The following is a 20,623-nucleotide window of genomic DNA, read 5'->3' on the forward strand; positions in this document are numbered from 1 at the left end:
CTGGGAAAGCAGAGCAGCTCTGGCCCGCTGGATGCCAGGGCGAAGGCAGCACTGCTCCAGCTCCCTGTGCAGAAGGGATGTGCACGCACACAAGCACAGGGAGCTGAAAGGGAAGAGGGGCTGGAGCAGGGCTGGGAACCAGCAGCCCCACGGGCAGGACAGGGAGCTCAGGATCCAGCTCCTCTTCCTCAGCCGCTGCTGCTGCCAGGCCTCCACAAGTTCTTAAGCTCAGATGTTTAATTCGTTTCATTTGCCATCTTAATGTAAATTTGCGGTATGAAAACCAGGAATAATTTAACACTAGGGAAGGAAAAGATGAAACAAAAGCCTGGAAGCCTTGGCAGTCTCTTTGAAAGCAAAGGAAATGTCACAACTCTCTTTTAACAGCATCTTTGTTTTTGCAGGCAAATTACAAGTCCAGGTTCAGGAGTGTTTTTGTTCTGCCATTCTGCTGTGACAGTGTCTGCTGGCAGCCTCTAATTCATTCAGGAAAATCCACAACAGCAGTGAAGAGGAGGAAATGACAACAGCTTCGTGCTGCTCCTCTTCCCTCCCTGCCAGGCAGCAGCAAACACTGACTTTCAGCAGAAAGGGGTTTTAGGGGTTCTTAAGCCGTTCTTGATGCTCCTCAGGCTCCTGTGTGAGCTCTGGATTTTTAACTCCAGGTGATCTGCAGCTGAATCACTGCTGCACCTCGCTGCTGCTTTCATCTGAGGAGCTTCTGTGACTTTTCAGACCAGATATTAAAGGCAAATAAGATGCACAATAATTAACACAGAAGATCTGGGCTGTTCGTGTAGCCAGGATTAATTCAATGCATTTTCAGAGCCCTCGGGGATATAGATTCTGGGAGTCTGATCTATGGTTATTATTCTTTTAAAGGAAAATAGATTTCCCTAATTTACAATCAGTTCTGATGGTGGGAGGAGGAATTTAATTCTTTTTTTTTTTTCTTCTTTTGATAAATATACTGCAACTTTTCAGTAATCCCTATTAATCTGATCTCCTAGGGAAAATTTTGCTGATCCATCATCTTGCGGCAGCCTTAATTCCCTCATGCCTGGAGGCAGGAGAAATGGATTTCCTCCGCCTAACCCTTTGTGCCTCTAAAGCCCCGAGTGGGAGCTCAGCCCTTGCCCGAGGGATGGGAAATGTGTCTGTGGAGCCGCGGGGCTGCGGGAGGCACTGCAGGGATTCCCGGAGCATCCCGGTGGGAAGCCGCAACCCTGCGCTGTTTCCCCCGTCCCTGTGCAGACACAGACACCCTCCACCACTCCCCGTCCAAACCAACGGGGAGAGAAACATCTGCTGGGGAAAAAAAAAATAAATGCGGGACTAATTATACACGACTGAGCGTTGGAAACGGCTATTTTTAGCTTTGACTTAAAAAAAAAAAAAATAAAAAAAGACGTGATGAATCAAAGGTTTGTGCTCAGCATTTTGAGCTCGAGGAGGAGCGGGGTGCTGACCTGCAGAGCAGGAACCCCGAGAGCCTGCAGGAGAGGGTGAGCGGCCAAAAACCGCTCCGAAAGCAAAGGCTCCGCTTTTCCCTTCAGGACTAGCCGGAGCAGGTGAACATCACGGCTCTTTTCGCCAGCAGGATCGCTTCGGCTGGTTCTGCTGGAGATCCGAGCGGTGCCACATCTGAGGCGAGAGCATCAAAGCGCTCCGAGCATCCTCGGCGAGGCCGCGATCCCCCGGGATCTGCCCGCCTCTGATCCCGCAGCCCGCGCTGATGTCACTGGCACAGCATCGCAACAAAATCCGGACACAGGCGGGTTTTCATCAGCTGCCTTTAAAAGTAAATGGAGGCCGTGGAGATGCTTGAGAGGGGCCGTAAATGGAGGGAGGGGGAAGCAGCGGCGGGAGCCCGGCGGGCTGGATGCCCCCTCCAGGAAATCCTGTGTTTAAACACAATATGGAGACGTAAAAGGAAGATGGACTCGGTTCTGGTGGCTGCCAAGAGAGCCGTAAATGCCCAGAGCACACGTGTTTGCTTAAGTGATGGCATTGCTCCCAGCGCCAGCCCCCGAGCCGGGGGAGCTGGGGAGCTGCTCTGTGCCCGGGGATGGGAGCTGCTGTGTGCCCGGGGATGGGAGCTGATCTGTGCCCATGGATGGGAGCTGCTGTGTGCCCGGGGATGGGAGCTGATCTGTGCCCATGGATGGGAGCTGCTGTGTGCCCATGGATGGGAGCTGCTGTGTGCCCGGGGATGGGAGCTGCTGTGTGCCCAGGGATGGGAGCTGCTGTGTGCCCGGGGATGGGAGCTGATCTGTGCCCATGGATGGGAGCTGCTGTGTGCCCATGGATGGGAGCTGCTGTGTGCCCGGGATGGGAGCTGCTGTGTGCCCGGGGATGGGAGCTGCTGTGTGCCCAGGGATGGGAGCTGCTGTGTGCCCGGGGATGGGAGCTGATCTGTGCCCATGGATGGGAGCTGCTGTGTGCCCGGGATGGGAGCTGCTGTGTGCCCGGGATGGGAGCTGCTCTGTGCCCGGGATGGGAGCTGCTGTGTGCCCGGGGATGGGAGCTGCTGTGTGCCCAGGGATGGGAGCTGCTGTGTGCCCATGGATGGGAGCTGCTGTGCCCATGGATGGGAGCTGCTGTGTGCCCATGGATGGGAGCTGCTGTGTGCCCGGGATGGGAGCTGCTGTGTGCCCGGGGATGGGAGCTGCTGTGTGCCCATGGATGGGAGCTGCTGTGTGCCAGGGATGGGAGCTGCTGTGTGCCCGGGGATGGGAGCTGCTCTGTGCCCATGGATGGGAGCTGCTGTGTGCCCATGGATGGGAGCTGCTGTGTGCCAGGGATGGGAGCTGCTGTGTGCCCGGGATGGGAGCTGCTGTGTGCCCATGGATGGGAGCTGCTGTGTGCCCATGGATGGGAGCTGCTGTGTGCCCATGGATGGGAGCTGCTGTATGCCCGGGATGGGAGCTGCTGTGTGCCCGGGATGGGAGCTGCTCTGTGCCCAGGATGGGAGCTGCTGTGTGCCCGGGGATGGGAGCTGCTGTGTGCCCATGGATGGGAGCTGCTCTGTGCCCATGGATGGGAGCTGCTGTGTGCCCATGGATGGGAGCTGATCTGTGCCCAGGGATGGGAGCTGCTGTGTGCCCGGGATGGGAGCTGCTGTGTGCCCATGGATGGGAGCTGCTGTGTGCCCGGGGATGGGAGCTGCTGTGTGCCCGGGGATGGGAACTGCTGTGTGCCTGGGGAGCTGCTGTGTGCCCATGGATAGGAGCTGCTGTGTGCCCAGGGAGCTGCTCTGTGCCAGGCCCTGGAGCTGTTTTCTGCCGGGGCTGTGCCCGGGGTGCTGCTCTGTGCCAGGCCCAGGAACTGCAGGAGCAGCAGGAGCAGCAGGAGCTGCAGGAGCTGCAGGAGCAGCAGGAGCAGCAGGACAGCGGCTCCGGGGCAGGAGGAGCTCCCAGGGCACAGCCCGGGGCAGCAGCGTGTGCTCCCCACATGGGCAGGGCTGGGAAAGGCACAGGGAGCTGCTCTTCCTGCCGGGAGCTGCTCCACAGCCCAGGGAAGAGCGAGCCACGTGCAGTCGGAAGAAAAGCTGTTTTTCACACTTATTGCCCTCGAATTGGCAGAGGGAGACATCATGTTTTATATTAACTTCATAATAATTACAGTTATTACTGAATTCATGTATACCAAAGAGGTTGCAGCTCCCTAGGAAAGCTCATAATATTATTAAGAGAGATGCCAGTCCATTGGCAGTATCGTGTAACAAGCTCATTCCAGCATTTTGATATTAGACAGCATACCTCCGAAAATGTATGGATTTGTGCCTGGTCTCTGGGATCTATGGCAGCGACACATCTGGCACGCACAGAACTGTCCTTTGGAAAAAAAAAAATGCTTTTTTATAAAGAGTAGCACAACCCAAGAACAGTAATAAGTGCTGCCTTTAAAATTTAAAGCAGTGAAAATAAATCTAAAAATTTTTAATACAGGGCAACGCTGTGAGGAAGGAAGGAAGTGCAGCTAGCTGTGGAAAACCAATGGAAAGGAAGATTTTGTCTGCAAGAGAAATTAAGGAATTCACCCAACCTCTTGCCATGCTTTCCACACGATTAATTGCATAGATTTAATTTCTCTGGGCATGTGTTCGCATCGGCAAACAAACTTTTCCATCAGATTAGAAGAGGTGACCCATCTCCAGCGCAGCTGTTGTTGTTGCTTAAAGTTCTGCAGGGTGGCAAAAGGAGTCAGCAAAGGTCAACTTTGCACCAGGAGGCGGAGGGGGGCACAGCAGCTGCTGGCAGCATCCAGGGAGATCCTGGCACAAGGAAAAAGAGTTTGTGCTGGGGATGTCAGAGATTGGGGCAGCTCCATCCTGTCCCATCCCATCCCATCCCATTATCCCATCCCATTATCCCAGCCCATCCCATTATCCCATCCCATTATCCCATCCCATTATCCCATCCCATTATCCCATCCCATTATCCCATCCCATTATCCCAGCCCATCCCATTATCCCATCCCATTATCCCATCCCATTATCCCATCCCATCCCATCCCATCCCATCCCATTATCCCATCCCATCCCATCCCATCCCATTATCCCATCCCATTATCCCATCCCATTATCCCATCCCATTATCCCATTTTCCCATCCCGTGTCCCTGCACGGATATCAGAGCAGGGATTCAGTCTCGTGTGTGGTGCTGATGTGACCCAAACTCAGGCTGGGCCCGTGACCTCACACTGATTTTTACTGTCAATCTAATACCTGAACTCTGCCATCGAATGAATTGTTGCACGTAAAACCCAGTGTCAGGAGGAGAAGCAGACAGCAGCTTGATTCCAGGACTGTTGCAATTTCCTCCATAATGTCAGGCCACAGCAACACACACATCTTTCACAAAAATTAAATTGCTATTAAACTTTCTGCTCATCTTTGTAAATTAACCTCTCTTTCATCTCAGCTTTTGATTTAGCAGGAAATAATTTTTGGAGCACTTTCCAGGCTTCTTCCATTAGGCGTTTGGGCTGTGGTCAATAAGGCTGAGTTAATTACCTGCCTAACCAGATCATGCTGCTGTGCAAACGGGGGCCTCATCTGTGCTGCAAAGGCTGCGGTTCCTTCTCCCTAAAGGTGAAGCCAAACCCCCAGGACAGCCCCTCTGGAAGCTCCAGCCACAATTTGTTCTACCTTTTTCCAGTGCAGAGCTTGGGGACCTGGCACCCTGGACCATGAGGACTTAGGAGAGCAGCTGGGAACTTTCCAGCTGTTGGATTTCCCTGATCCTGGAGAACCTTGGCTGAGGGTGACCACAGGCTGTGGTCAGCACCGGAACCCACCCCTCAGCTTCACCCCAAAGCAGCAGCCCGTGTGCCAGCCCGTACAATCAAGGGTGAACAATAAAACAACCCCCAAACCTTTTTGTTCTGTTTTTAACTTGTGTTTTTCACGTGCAGGTCCTGGCCCACAGTCAGACAGGGCTGCGGCCAAGCCAGGTGAACCCTCATTTATCCAATATCTACAAAGCCCTAATTGAGAGATCAATCGGGAGCCTGCCTCCTCATGCACAATTTGGAGAGCTGACAAAGGCACCTGTAGGGGCTGGGAAATGAGTTCTGCCTCATTACAAAAGAAATTGCATCTAAATGAAAAGCAACATATAATAAGAGCTCGAAAACGCCTGCAGGCGCTGCCAAGCAGGCAGGAAATGCAGCGACACACGCACAGCACACACCCTGCCTGGGACAGGGGTCACCCCAACTACTCAGCAATTGGAGGAGCTGAACTCATTTCCACAAAGGTTTAAATGGATTTTGTGACGATGATCTGCGAATTCCAGGGCAGGGAATCAGCTGTCCAGACCTTAACGAATTGCATCTCTTGGACAGATTAGAACATAAAGGATCACAGGTATTGCAATGCACGGGCACATTTTTCCGCTGATGTTGGAAAAGTCAGGATACCCTTCAAACATTCTTCTCCCCTTCTGTTTGGCGGTGGCTGTTTTTAAAATTTTAATGGCCTAAACGGCAAAATATTTAATAAATCTGGGAAAGGCTGTGCTAGCACATCTCCAGCTTTATCGTGTTTAGCTGAAAAGTGTGCACTTTATAATTACTTACATAATTACTCATGTATTGCTCCGAGGCTGGACTTGGAGGCAATTTCCAGCGTTAATGCTTCTATGATTCTGTTCTTCCACAAGCAAATTTCATCCCATCCACTTGGTGTGTGATTCAGATTTTTTCTAATTACTATTTATTATTATTTTTGTTGTTGTTTTTCTTAAAGCATGTCCCCCAGCTGGGTGCACACAAGGAAACCTGGCCAGCCTGGATTTCTCCAGTGGGTTTGGTGTGGAGCCTCGGCTTCGGGACTGGTGCTGAGCAGGAGCAGAAAGGCTCTTCCCTCTTGCCGCAGTCTTTCATAAACCTGAGGGAATAGAGCCAAGCCTGTGCCACTTTCTGGGCTGCAAAATGAAATCAGGATAATAAAAGACATCCTGGAAATAGACAATAATGGTAAAATGATGTTTTGACACGGGGGCCCTATACAGTTGATGGGAAAAAATGAACAAAGCAGATGATGGAGGAGGTGCTGGAAAAATCGCCTCCATCAGCTGATGGGGCTCCTGTTGAGCAGATCCCAGACAGACGAGATGGATTTCACTGAATAAATCCTGGGCTGTCTCGGTTTACCTCCACGCTTCTCCACTTTCTTCCCTTTAGGGTTACATAATGCTTTTTTTGTTTTGTTTTTTTTTTCCTCCTTTTCCCCTTTTTTGAGGGCTGTTTCCACGGGGTCCTGCCAGTGCAAACACCCCGTGCAAACTCCAGGGCAGAGGCAGAGCTGGGCTTTGGAGCCATCAGGGCACGGAGGAGCTGTAGGAGCTGCAGGAGCTGCAGGAGCTGGCAGCTCGGATCAGTCCCCTCCAGGTGTTTGTGGGAGAGCCCCTGCTCCTCCCAGGGGACAGAGGTGACAGCAGAGCCCTGTGGAGCTGAGGGGTCACCCCACAGGGTCCTGGGGTCCCCAGCCTTGCTCCTGCCCTGGAGAAATTCATTCCTGTTCATTCCCAGAGCTGCAGCCCCTCACCCTGCAGAACCTGCACCTGCAGCCCCGCAGCCCCTGCAGCACTCCCCAGGGCACAGACCCCCCCAGACTGGGACCCCAGGAGCTTCTCCCTGCCCCAGCCCTCCCCGAGGATGAGCTGGAGCGCCGCTGGCCTTGGCAGCCACGCCAGCCCTCTGCAGAACAACACCTCAATGCAAGATTAATGAACAGCGGGGAACATTGTCAGCGATTAAAAAGAGAAGGTACAAGACGCTGCTGGTGCAGGCTGCAGCCCCAGCAGCGGCACCGGGATCTATATCGTTTAACAATGCACATTAAATTATTACAGACTTTTTTGAAAGCTGACTCTGCTCTGTGTAGCACCGCTGTAAATCTGTTGCCAATGCGGGATAATCCTCCGGCACTTTTTAAATTTTTTTTTTATTTCCACACATTTCTCTGTCGCCTCAACGCACTCAGCAAAAGAACAGTTTTGTGCCACAGCACCCTGACGTCCTGATATTCGCTTCTGTTTTCGTATCACTTGGGAAAAGCTTGGGAAAATGAGTTTTTCTCTGCTTGGAAAGACAAGTTTTGTCTCTGCCAGACAAGCCCAGAGACAGAGAAGTTCCACCGAGGGCAGCAGGGCCTCGGGGCACCCACCGGGCACAAACCCCCTGCGGCAGCTCAGCAGAGCTGGGGTGGTGGAGAGCTCGTGGGATAAGCCAAAAGAATGGGGAAATACTTACAAGCAACCTGGAAAATGCTGTGTTTTCTTTCCAAGCTGAATTCATCGAATATTCATTTATAATTTTTTTTGCATTTTGTTGGTTTTTAACCTTAGCAAAATACTGGTTTGTTTTTCAGGGTTTAGCATTAGTTTCAAAGTAAATCTTATTAATATTTAAAATCAAAAGCTATTTCAGAGTAGATCTTGCATTTAATAAACATCAATAGTAAACGTTTTGATTTCCTGAAAAATGTTTTATGCACTGAAACCCTCTGACAAATGCGACATGAATTTACAAGCACTCGCAACCGATTCAAACCTGCGTATTTTTCCCCCAAATAAAACATTCAGCTGCAATGGTTCTTTTTTCCCAACCCTAATGCTCGTCCTGTGCCTGGGGGTGAATTTCTCTCGGTGTGAATAACAATGCGGCACAGACAAGATCAATAAATCTCATATTTCATTCGCTTCGCTGTCGTGGTCGGGGCAGACCCGGCACAGCTGTGGCATCAGCACGCCGAGCCTGCAGTGCCACGGGAGCAGGAGAAGCACTCCTTTGAGAGATTCGGGGTCTGTGGGGGCCCAGAGGGGCCCTGGGGTGCTCACAGGGGATGGGGACAGGGCTGGGGCTCTGTCCCCTCTCAGCTCCCAGTGCTGGCAGGGCACTGACCCTGCACTGCCCTTCCCTGCCAGCTGAGCCGGGCAGGGCACGGAGCTGTGACCTGCCGTGCTTTGTCCCCAGGGAGAGCCCCGGCAGCTCCTGGGGATGGGACACGAGGGACAGACGGGAATGGGACACAGGGGACAGCTGGGGATGGGACACAGCTGGGGATGGGACACAGCTGGAGATGGGGCACACAGCTGGGACAGGACACACAGCTGGGAATGGGACACACAGCTGGGAATGGGACACAGCTGGAGATGGGGCACACAGCTGGGGACAGGACACAGCTGGGAACAGGACAGCTGGGACAGGACACACAGCTGGGGACAGGACACAGCTGGGAACAGGACAGCTGGGACAGGACACACAGCTGGGGATGGGACACAGCTGGGGACAGGACACACAGCTGGGACAGACACCCATCTGGGGACAGCTGCCCCTGCCCATGTGCTGGGGCTGGCACGGGCACCAGGGCACTGCAGATCCCTCCTGCCCAAGGGCAAGAGCTGCCCCAGGAGCTCACAGTCACTGAGGCTGGGAAAGATCTCCAAGATCCTCCCCCAACCTTTGGCCAGCACCCCCTGCCCACTGACCCATAACATGAAGGGTCACACCAGCCCTTTTTTGACCATCTCGTTCCTTTCCAGCCTTGCACTTCATTCCTCTGCTGCTTTGCTGCTCCCTGCCCTCCTACCCTAAACAATCCCAGCACCGCTTTATTTGTCTTAACATGAACTCCAAAGGGATTTCATAAATCGGTGGGTTTGGCATTTCCCATTTGGAGAACACTTCAGCACAAGCAGACGTGCAGGGGGAGCAGCCCAGGGGTTACAGTAACAATAATAAGGTCAGAAAGTGATTTATGTGCTGCCTGAGCCCGGCAGGGAGATGCCGGTGGCACCGGGGGACACATTCCCAGCACTGTGTGACCGTGCAATGGGAACAGCTCCACGGAGTTACGGAATCAGGAAGGTTGGAAAAGACCTACAAAATCAGCAAGCCCAGCCTTTGGCTGAGTCCCACCGCGCCCAATAAATCACCAGCCTCGGCCTGAGGAAAAGGGAGATGCCAAACACCGATTTCTGCTTCCCCGCAGAAAGGTTTCGGGATGATACAATGCTGTTAGAGGATTCTGAGGAACTCGTAATGCGTTGGCCACGTTACAAAAGTGTTCGGGTGATGAGCTCCTGAAAGGAGAGATTAATCCACTGGAGTGAGATAATTGTGGGTTCACTTTGGAACGTGCTCTTTCTGCATTTGATGACTAATTATCGGCGTCTAATAAGAGAATGTTATCTCTAAATCACGTAAAGGGTAAATGCTTTTACGTGATGCTGAGGACTGCCCACATGTGAAGGCTGAACATTTCTTTTATTGCCGTGTTTATCTGTTTTTATCCGCGTTGAGTAGAAAATACTCTGCTTTAAAAATACATTGTGGCTGCTTTGATTTCCTAAATAGATTTATAATTATCTCCAAATTGAACACACTCAGCTTCTGCCCAAGTAATTGCCAGGCACTGTCTTTCACAGGAAGTGCAGCCCTTGGCAGATTTTCACTGGGCTCCTCGGATGCAGGAAATGAGGGGGAATGAGATAAATCAGTGCAGGTTCTGCGCAGCTCTGGGGTGAGGGCACACACATGGTCAGGCACTCACAGTACTGGCTCGGGTGTTTTTTCCTCAGACCTGACTCCAGGGAAATTTAGGACTGCACTGGACAAGGCTGGAAACAAACTGCAGCTCCTCAGGGTGCACCTGCGCTGTCTTTTCTCTCCCACATCACTGAAGCACTGCACTCTCTGATCCCGCAGAAAGTCTTTCTGAGGTGCTGCTGTGTCAAGAATAATTAACAAAACCTCTTGCACTTCATTGAGTACCCGCTTTATACTTCTAATAACACCCTTGTACAGGCAAGTCACCTCCTAAAAAACCCTTTTCCAAAAAGACACTCAATGTTGGTGCAGAGACACAAAGAAGTAGAGGAAGAAAGAACAGAAACTGGTTAGGCCTCAAATTTCTGAGCATTTGAGTCTTTCTGCAATTTTGGGTCAGGGCTGGGTCTTCCGTCCCATTATCCCATCCCATGGATCCCATCCCATGGATCCCATCCCATCCCATCCCATGGATCCCATCCCATCCTGTCCCATCCCATGGATCCCATCCCATGGATCCCATCCCATGGATCCCATCCCATCCCATCCCATCCCATCCCATCCCACCCCATCCCATCCCATCCCATCCCATGGATCCCATCCCATCCCATCCCATCCCATTCCATCCCATCCCATCCCATCCCATCCCATGGATCCCACCCCATGGATCCCATCCCATGGATCCCATCCCATCCCATCCCATCCCATCCCATCCCATCCCATCCCATCCCATTCCATCCCATCCCATCCCATCCCATCCCATCCCATGGATCCCATCCCATGGATCCCATCCCATGGATCCCATCCCATCCCATCCCATGGATCCCATCCCATCCCATCCCATCCCATCCCATGGATCCCATCCCATCCCACCCCGAGCAGCCTCTGGCACAGCAAACCTGAACCTCTGCTGGGAATGAACAAAATGCAAAGCAAGAGCAGCTCACTCTCCATCCTCTGCCCACGCCAACCTCCCCACCGAGCTCATTCAGAGCTCTGTCTGCCCTTCACCCCAGCTGCCATCCCAGGAAATTCCTCCCTCTGAGAGCTGGAATTGCTGCAGTCTGTGGGAACGGGCACCTCCAGAGCATCAAAGAACAAAGCCAAAGGTTCAGGGTCCTGCTGTGAGTCCCCATCCCAAAGAACCTCCTGCCAGGGGAGACCGAGGGCAAACGGATGCGAGGGGGCAGGAGGATGCCAAAGCTGGCACAGGAAATCTGAGCCAGCGTCTACAGCAGGGGAAAATCTGAGCCTGCAGCAGGATCCAGCCCTGAACCTCCCCACAGACTTGGCCTGGGAGCAGAAACTCTGTGCTCACACCAACAAAGGGGCAGAAACAGGGAGGTGCTGGGGAAAGAAACGCCAGGGGTGCTCCCAGGTAATTCTGGTCCTGCTTGGGAAGGGAAGAGCTGAGCTTCTGGAAAAGATCCCACCTTCCCATGATCACATCAGTGTCCCAGCCCAGGTCCATGTGATCTCCCTGTGCTTTTCTGAATGTCTCCCAAATTATGGAGGGGTTTTTGTTGTTGTTGTTGTTTTGGGGGTTTTTTGGGGGTTTTTTTGTGATCTAAGGTTTAATGGCTCACAGCCAGCTGTTTCCATGCCAGGTTTAGGAATAATTTGTGCAATTTTCGTGACTTGGGAGAATGTTGTTAGCTTGTCCTCAATAGAAATCGAGCAAAATAACTACGAGGTAGAACAAAATAATGTAAGCAGGCTTTAATTCTGAAAAACCTAAGGAATTAAAGCTCCTCTGTTTAAATAGCACTCAGTGCTGTTAAATCAAACACACTGCCAAAGGAAAGGTTTCCTGAGAACAAATAAGAAAAGAATCACATCTAGAACAAATGGGTTTGGGTTCAGGGCTGCTGCAGAGCCCCGTGGTGTCAGTGACACCCTTCAGCAGTGACATTTCTGGAGCCAGGAGTCAGCCAGCAGAGATGGCAACAGCCAATTTGTGGTTTGTTAGAGTTTACACTTGTTTACTGCCATGGAAGTAGACCAGACACTGATCTAAGAAATTGGGAGGGAAATTGCTTGAGCCAAGTGTGTCCTTGTCAAGAAAATCATTGGACTCTGGTGTTTGTGCCTCAAAGTGCAGCAATAACCCGTTGTGGGCAGACTGGCACTGCTGAGAGTGAAATGGGAGCGTGGAGGAGTCAGCAGATGCTGCAGCACAGCCCCACTTCAGCGTTAATTTAAAGCTCACGCTGGACATCTAAGTGCCTTTTATCACAGAATATTTTAAAAGGAACAACATTTTCTGACATAAATGTCTCTGCTAATGACAAAGACCAGAAGAAGCTCGTGGCCAAAGAATAAATGTTTTTCTAAAGCTTAGCAACAGCTCAGGCTCTGAATGTCATCATCCTCCTGGGAAGCCTGTTGCTGTATTCTCAGGATTAGGTGAAATTATCCCGAGTCCTGTTTGCAATTTTTTGTGGCTGCGCATCTTATCCTCCTGTCTGAAGGTCAGATGAGAATTCTCCGCCCCTACTTTTGTTCCTGAAGAGAAGCAGTGTGTAGAAGTCAGGAAGTGGTAATCATAATTATTCTTAATAGCACGGTGTGTTACCATAGCACTTGTGAAAACTCATGGAATCCAAATTGGTGCAGAGAAAAAGGCTCATTTAGCAGCCCTGGGCAGGGCTGGCAGCAGGATTGACCCATCCCTGCACCAAATTCCCTTCTCCTCTGCCCCGCCACTGCCCTGTGAGAGCTGCCGGTGCCACGTCTGGATTTCCATGGACGGTGCTGCTGCAGTGGGGAGAGGTGGTGCTGTACCAGGGCTCAGCCCTTGCAAGGCTCTGTGCTCACAAAGAAACCCCTTGGAAGCGTGATCCCTGCCCCTGGAGCAGCCAGGGGCTCAGGGAAGCGATGCAGACACTGGTTTAGACAACATTCCCGCACTAATTAGAACCTCGACTCCTGCTTATTGCCTGATTTCGTTTTGTTGTTTGGAACTGCAAATGTTTGTTTTCCCTGCCAGCAGAATTTGTTTTTCAGACCTGTTCTCCTGCAGGGTACCTCAGGAGAAAACATCTCGAGGGCGTGCCAGGCTCTGTCCTCCCTGCTCTGCGAACCGCCAGCCATTTGAAACGAGCATTTGCCACGTGTCCACTTGCACTGGATTAATTAGTAAATAATCATCACCCCTCTCTTCTCCTGGGTGTGCCATGCCAAGGAAGGGCTGTGGCTGATTCCAGCTGCCCGGGCAGCCCGTGGCACCAAACCATGGCGGCAGCAGCAGGTCCGAGCGCCACGTGAGAACTTCCATCACCAGCTGGGTCTAAAATCCACATTTTCATAGGGGCTGGGATCCTACAGAGGCAGCCCCTGGCTGCAGCCCAGCGAAGCACTTAGTGCCTGTTTACTCCGTGTGCATTAGCAGCCCCTTGGCTGGCTGGGCCTTTAGGATGTTTCTTTTAGACACGAGCTGGAGGGTTTCTGAGCTCTGCAAAAACCTGGCTGAGTGCTCAGGGTCAGCTCTGCCTGGCCTGGGCACAGCCCTGCTCCCCGTGCTGTGCCATGGGCTGGGTGCTCCCCAGCCTCTCACCCAAAATCTGCCCTCGGGAGGGACTCCTGCGAAAAAAAAAAAAGCAATCACACCAACTCAGAGAGCACATTTCCCCCTACCTTGGCCTGCGTGTTGGAGTGCTTTAGATGATTTATCTGCTCAGAGGAGGATTATTTTTGAGCCTCCCTTTGCCAAAAAACCCTAAGCCTTATCAAATGGAAATCAGAATCTATTCTTCGGATCAGCAGCCTGGATGGCGGCTCAGGTGGAAAGCAGGTCACGTAAAATCAGACCTTTCATGAATATTTATCTTGCTTTTCGTTAAGCTTTACACCTGAGGGTCTGATCCTGAACCCACTGAGTGCCTGCACAGAGTGCTGCCTGTTTCCAGCCCCTAACACAGCCAGGGAACAAGGTACAGTTTTATTGGATCTATAAGATGGGGATAATAGATAATAAATTAATTCCTTTCTTTCTGCTGCTGTCTGCAACGGCAATAAAGGAATTGTCAGATCCAAATTCCTAATTACCTGTGTCATTCCTCCAGGATGATTTAAGCCTGTTCTTCAGCTTCCTCACACAGATGAAGGCCCAGGCAATGGGTCTTTGCAACAAATAAACTGTGGGGAAAGGTTCTTCAACATTTTGAAAACTGAGAAAAAGAGGAATTTTATCTGCCTCCATTTCTGCCATCAATAGAAATAAAGAGCTGCTTCTCTCGGTCTGAACAATGTCTGCAAACTCAGGGATCTCCAAACAAGAAGTGGCACAAATTGAGCCATTTCATCGAGAGCAAAGCCATCCTTTGGATGGAGCTCCATTCAGATGCTATTTCATGGGCTCATTGTTGGCCATTTCAACATCTGCTGTATTCTTATTTAAGCTGCTTTTATTGTCCTGCTCCATCACCCAGACTCTGCTGGGTTTTGCGTGTTCCTCCTCGTACTCAGGGCTAACAAATACATTATCTGAGCCTTCAGCTGCAACAATAAAGGTTATCTCCTCTAATTGCAGAAAGGAGCTGGTGTAACTCAGCCCTTGGTGAGCAATATGAGATTTCATTACAGAGGATTTCCCGGTCAGAAACACGAGCGCGGCGATTTGGAGAAATCCCGTTCTTTTGATTCGCCAGCTTCTCCCCGGACACAAACCCAGAATTACCATTCACTCTGGCCCTGAAGTTTGCCATGAGCAAACCCAGTTGTGTTTAACGAGACGTGCCAATGTGTCTTGATTATCTTCCCTCCTCCCTGCAATAAAGGGAACATCATTCAACACCAGTAAATCTCGCGTTTTGGGTGATGTGACACGTTTTCCTAACAGGCCTGACAGTTGTGTCTTGTTATGAAGAGCAAGAACACCTCCTGCTCAGATAGATGTTTGCATAAATATCCCTTTTGAGCTCCTTGAGAGGCTTAGATGAGAGATTTCCCATTCATGAAGAGCTTCCTTTAGCTCTGGACTATCCAAAAATACTAACTGAATTTACTCTCAAGCTATCAGCTACTGCTGCTGCTGTGAACAAGTTTAAATTAACACATTAACAAAAGCTCCCTTTCTCTCTCAAAGGTCTGTACTGAGGATTAAGATCTGAATTCCAGGTTAGCCCTTAATGACACACAGATGCACCTTCACTTTAGCTGAGAGACCGCATCCTGCTAGAGCAAGGCAGAAATAATGATCTCACTAGATTCAATATTAAAAAAAAAAAAAAAAAAAATCAGATTAAGCTTGAATTCTCGTTATAGAATTTGTCTGCAGGTAAAGTTATTTTTAATCTGTTCCGAGATAAAGGAATAAATTTGTTTCTGCCTATTAGAATTCTCATATATAGAGGGGACTTAGGTATGATAAATTGGTTTGGGGCTAAATTCACCTCTTGGGTTTTTTTTTTTCCCTCAGCAATGAGTGGGGACCATCCACTGCTGGCCATTAGGAAATACTGGGGAAAACCCGTCCATGTCTGGAGGCCCAGGCTCACCTGGTGGATGAGCACGGACAATCTCACTCCCAAATTTCTTCTCCCTTCCCCCATATGTAATAATAATAAAAAGGAATTATGACAGTACAGGACTCATTCCCCAGACAATAGCTAGGCAGGCTGTATATTGCTTTATGGCTGTTGACTTGATTTAAAATGCACTCTTAAAAATGAAAGAACAACTCCTTAAATTTGCAGTAAATGTATAGTTCCCCAGACCTGATTTACTGGTTATGAGCCACCAAAAAAAAAACTGCAATCCCAATTTATTGTGTTGTTGACTGTGGCGGCAAAACCCTCGGCGTCACTCAAGCTCTGGTGATCGTTCCAAAGCTGATAATTTGACGTTGATCGTTTATTTTGGGTTGGTTGGGGTTTTGCTGGGAGTTTTTTTGCTATTCTTTAATTGGGCTCTGCGCTTGCAGCAGCCGAGGATGATTGCTTTGATGGTGACGGGTTAACCACGAGCGTGAGATCAAAGCACTGCTCTTGCCTTCTGCTCTGCTCACTTCAGAGCTTTTTAGCCTGGGTTGGCTCATAATTACACGAATTCCCAACTGGCTGGAAGCAGCTCTTGCAAAAGGAACTTGCTGCAGAGCACTTGGATAAAGAGCAACGTGTAAATCCTGCCCGGGCTGTCAGACACCAAAACTCCACGGGAAACGGGCCTGGGCCATGGAGGGCGCTGGGAAGGGACAGAGGAGAATCAACCCGAGCCCTGATTCGGTGCCACTCCTGCCCTTCAAGGGTCTTTTCCCTCCAGTGCCGTGTGTGACCCTTTCCTGATTCATTGACATCAGCTGAGCACAAAGCGTTGCAGCTGCTGGGTGACTCTGGCTGCTGCTGGACCCCATCCACGGCTCTTCCCCCTCTCCTTTTAGGAAGAAGCAGCAGAATGCAGCTGCCTGTGAGGTTTTATTTTGGGTTAGAAAACCTCCAGACACAGAGGGAGAAAAGACTGAGCACGATGTAAATCAGAGATGGCCTTGAACCCAAGCCCTTGGTTTCTGAAAGCCCACGGGCAGGGCAAGGCTGCAGAGCAAAGCTGGGATGGGAATCAGCGCCTGGGAATGAGGGAGGCTCTGGGAACCTCCCAGGGACACAAACAGCACCCCTGAGCATCCTGCACTACTCCCCAGGGATCCCAAATACATCCCCCGACCCCTCACGTCCCCCTGTCTGGACCCTGCTTCACAAGGGGCTTGGCAATGAGGCATATTTCCCTTCCAGGGTTTTTGGAGCCAACAACAAAGTCCCCTTAAAAACTCCTGAGGGATGCTGAGAGAATTTGGGATTTAATTGTTCACACATCTCTATCAGATATTCCCAATACTGGTCTCGCAAGAAAACTACAGCAGAACCTTATTATGAAAGACCATTTCTTAGGGACACTTTCACGATCCAATATTCTGGTTTTCCTTATAAGAAAGCCAGCAGAACTTTGATCCAAATCCAATTTTTTTGGCAGTTTTTTTTTTTCTATCTCAAAAAAAAATTCAGATTTCTCCTAATGGGGTCCATTTCCACCCCTAAAGCAGACACTGCACCAGGAAGGGGCTCCAGCTCCTGACTTCGCCAGACCTGTGGCATGAAGGCACTAAAGCACATGTTTCATTTTAAGGTTACAAAGACCAGCACTTTCAAATAACCATATTAATGACCCCTGTTTAACCTGTGCAGGTGTTTTCACCAGTTTGGAGCCAAAGCAAGGGAAGTGTTGGCACGATCTGCAGGACGTAATCAGACTACACAGCTGCGGTGTTATGGCAAGCCGGAATTTCGGGCGGGCAGGCTGTGCTCCTGCAACTGGCACTGCAGAACTCCTGCAGTGAAGGGGGGATTTAGATGCAGAATTTAAGCAGAATAGCACCCAATGTAGAGCACACAATAAATAAAATACACTGCAGAGGCATAGGGTATAAACACAGAAGAAAATGTAAGGGGGGAAAAAAAAAATAAGTGAACTATATTTAATATTGATATTTAACCGTGATAGTTCGTTCTGCAGTTTCTCTGGTTACAGGGCTTGTTTTAACACCAGCAGGTTCTGCTTCTCAGTAGTAGAATGAGAAAAAGTTCAAGAAGTTTTAATAAAAGCTATAATTGGGGCGGTAGAACCTGAGGAGTTTTTCCTAGAAAAGAGAGAGAAGGGAAAAGGCAGAACAAGAAAGCCAAAAGAAAATAGGGAAAAAAGAGAGGGAAAAAAGAGAGAGCTAAAAGAGAGGAGAGAGAGAAAGAATCAGAGAAATCACATCGATGAAAAAAGAAGCAAGGCAGAAGAAGGAATATTTTCACTTCAGACTCTCTGCAGCACGCTTGCTTCTGACTTTCATACTCTATTTAAAAATACAAAATTGGGAACATTGAAAAAGAGTTCCCAAATTAGCTTTTTAATAGAGATGGGAAGTTAAAAGGGGCCAAGTCATGGGGGAAAAGCGATTCACAGCCAGGGCAGCCCCAGCAGAGAGCGAGGCCAGAGCACGCCCCAGAGAGAGAGGAGTCAGGAAGTTTTATGAAGTGGTGACACTGTAAATCACAGAAAAACCTCTTATACCAGCAAAAGCCAAATGACATTTCTGGTTCTGCTTTCTTCTGAGCATCTGCAGAGGGAAAGAGCAAGTGGAGATATAGGGAGGGTTTAAAAGTGGAAAGCAGTTCTGAAGACATGTAATGAAGATGGATTCGGGATGCTTTGATATGTTCAAATTCTCACAGCCACTGAAAGTTTCTCACAGAAGTTTTGGGATTCACTTGGCACACAGCTATTCGTGTGTCCAGCATACAGCTCTGAATCTCCAAAATCTAAAGATTATCATACACTGTGTGCATGAACTCGTTAGTAACTCTGCAGATTACAAATGTTATTGGGGGAGACTGGGTTTGGGGAGGGCTACTCAGGATGTGACATTCAGAAATTAGTGTAATTTTTTTAATCATTGCATTGAATTGTCAGAAATTAGACCCTGAATTGGATGGATCAGATTTAGGTTCGGTTGTATCTCAGGAAAAATTTCACCACTGAAGGTGGGGTTAAGCACTGGACCAGGCTGCCCAGGGAAGTGGCGGAGTCACCATCCCTGGAAGCGTTCCAGAAATGAGTAGATGTGACACTTTGTGATAAGCTTTAGTGGGCATGGTAGGATTTGGTCACAGGCTGGATTTCATCATCTCGGAGGTTTTTTCCAGCCTTAATAATTCCATGATCGGGGTCCTGGTTTCAGAGTTTCCAGAACCAGATTGTTGACTTGTTGAAATGTTGAGGATTTGGAAGACTTTCCCTATTTTTATTTGGTTTTTTTTTTTTTTTTTTTTCTTTAAGAAGGTCTTGGGTTTAGAGCTCTGGGGAGAAAGGCACCTGGAAAACGGCCCCTGGTCATTGCTGGCTGTACCAAGTCCCTGTTTCCCTTATTTTAAGGCACCAGAGGAACATCAGACCCCCCCCAACACACACCCCTTGCTCCCAGTGATGCCTCTGGAGGAGCATCTCCTGCCCCTGACAGTGCAACCCCTGCAGCCCCTGGACCCCTCCTTACACCCCCCTCTTCCCCGGCTGTGGGTCCCCATTGCGGGGGTGCTGTGGCCACCGACCACCCCCACCTTGTGCTGCTCTCTGCCCCCTGCGGGGTCCCACACCCTTCTCCCCTGTCCATCCCTCAGGATCCCACACCCAGGTCCTTATCCCTCCTTCCATCCTGGGGTCCCACTCCCCGCTCCGCTGTCCATCCCTCGCTCCATCCTGTGGTCCCACATCCCTCTCCCCTGTCCATCCCTCCATCCCTCGGGGTCCCACTCCCCTCTCCCCTGTCCATCCCTCAGGATCCCACTCCCCGCTCCCCTGCCCATCGCTGGCTCCATCCTGTGGTCCCACATCCCTCTCCCCTGCCCTCCCTCCATCCCTCGGGGTCCCACTCCCCGCTCCCCTGCCCGTCGCTCGCTCCATCCCGGGGAGCCGCGCCCGGCGCCGCTCGCTCCGGGTGACACCTGCCGGCGGCTCTGCGGGCGGGCGGCGGGCGGGGACGCGGCCGTGTGCGGGGAGCCCCCCGCCCCGCGCCGCCGCCCCTCCGCTCCGAGCCGTCCCCGGCCCCGCCGATCGCCGCTGCTGGCCGGCCCCGCGCCCATCGCCGCTCCCCATCGCTCCCCATCGCTCCCCATCGCTCCCCATCGCTCTCCATCGCTCCCCATCGCTCCCCGCCGCTCTCCGCCGCCGCCCCGCGCCCGCGCACTCGGCGCAGCCCCGCGCTCCGCTCCCGGCAGCCGCATGGCCGCGGAGGCTCCGGGCGGGCGGCCGCGGCCGGGAGCTCCCTGCGGAGGTGAGGGGGTCCGCCGGGAGGGCGGGGGGCGGAAAGGGAGCGGCCCCGGGGGTGCGGGGGACACCGAGCCCAAGGGTTCAGCTGCTGGCGGGGCGGGGGCAGCGGGGACAGCGGGTGCCACTCCCGTGCCCCGCTCCCCTCCCGCCCCTCGCCGCTGCCGATGCCGGTCCGTGCCAGCCCCGCACAGCCCCGCACAGCCCCGCACAGCCCCGCACAGCCCGCGGTAAGCGCACTGCTGAGCCGCCGAGGAGGCGATGGCGAGGCAGGCGAGCCCCGCTCGCTCGTGTGCGGATCGCTCTGACTTTATGGAAATCGTCAACTATCGCCGCGGCGCGTCAGGCACCGCCGGGAGCTGCCCGGCAGAGCAGGGCAAGGCTGGCTCGCTCTGATTCGGGCTTATGGTTATTTACTTAATGGAGATTCGACAGCAAACAGATAAATGAGCGAGGCTGCCGGGTCTCCGAGAGTGCCGAATCCAACTTCTGGCCGCGGATGAAAGAGGGATGCTGAGGTGGTGTGGAGGCAGGACTGGTAAGAGCTGCCGAGGAGCAGGGCGAGCCAGCAGCACGAGGGGGAAAGGGAAAGGTGGTGGGAGGGAAGAAGGAGAAGAACATAAGGAAAGATCGGCTTAAATCGGAGCGATTTCTTTTTATACCTGAATGTAGCCACCCGCCCTGGCCAAAGGTGTTGGGTGCAGGTTTGTGATGCTGGAGGAATCGCTCATTTTCCCATCCAGAAGCAACCCCTCCAGCCTTG

The 20,623-nt window shown here is 51.5% G+C and overlaps 1 protein-coding gene across 4 annotated transcripts in view; it reads left to right on the plus strand.

Annotated features, from left to right (window-relative positions):
* The first annotated feature begins 19,797 nt into the window (after positions 1–19,797).
* KCND3 (potassium voltage-gated channel subfamily D member 3) overlaps positions 19,798–20,623 on the plus strand; it is a 110,408-nt gene continuing 109,582 nt past the window's right edge. For 3 of the 4 annotated variants that reach the window (XM_040085490.2, XM_040085494.2, XM_040085495.1), the window contains exon 1: positions 19,798–19,867. The gene's annotated coding sequence lies outside the window, so the exon portion shown is untranslated. Of the gene's footprint in view, positions 19,868–20,286; positions 20,399–20,623 lie in introns of those variants that run through there. The other variant, XM_040085491.2, reaches the window with a different exon arrangement.

The sequence above is a fragment of the Hirundo rustica genome, chromosome 24 (assembly GCF_015227805.2).
Source record: "Hirundo rustica isolate bHirRus1 chromosome 24, bHirRus1.pri.v3, whole genome shotgun sequence".
NCBI classification, from domain to species: Eukaryota; Metazoa; Chordata; class Aves; order Passeriformes; family Hirundinidae; genus Hirundo; species Hirundo rustica.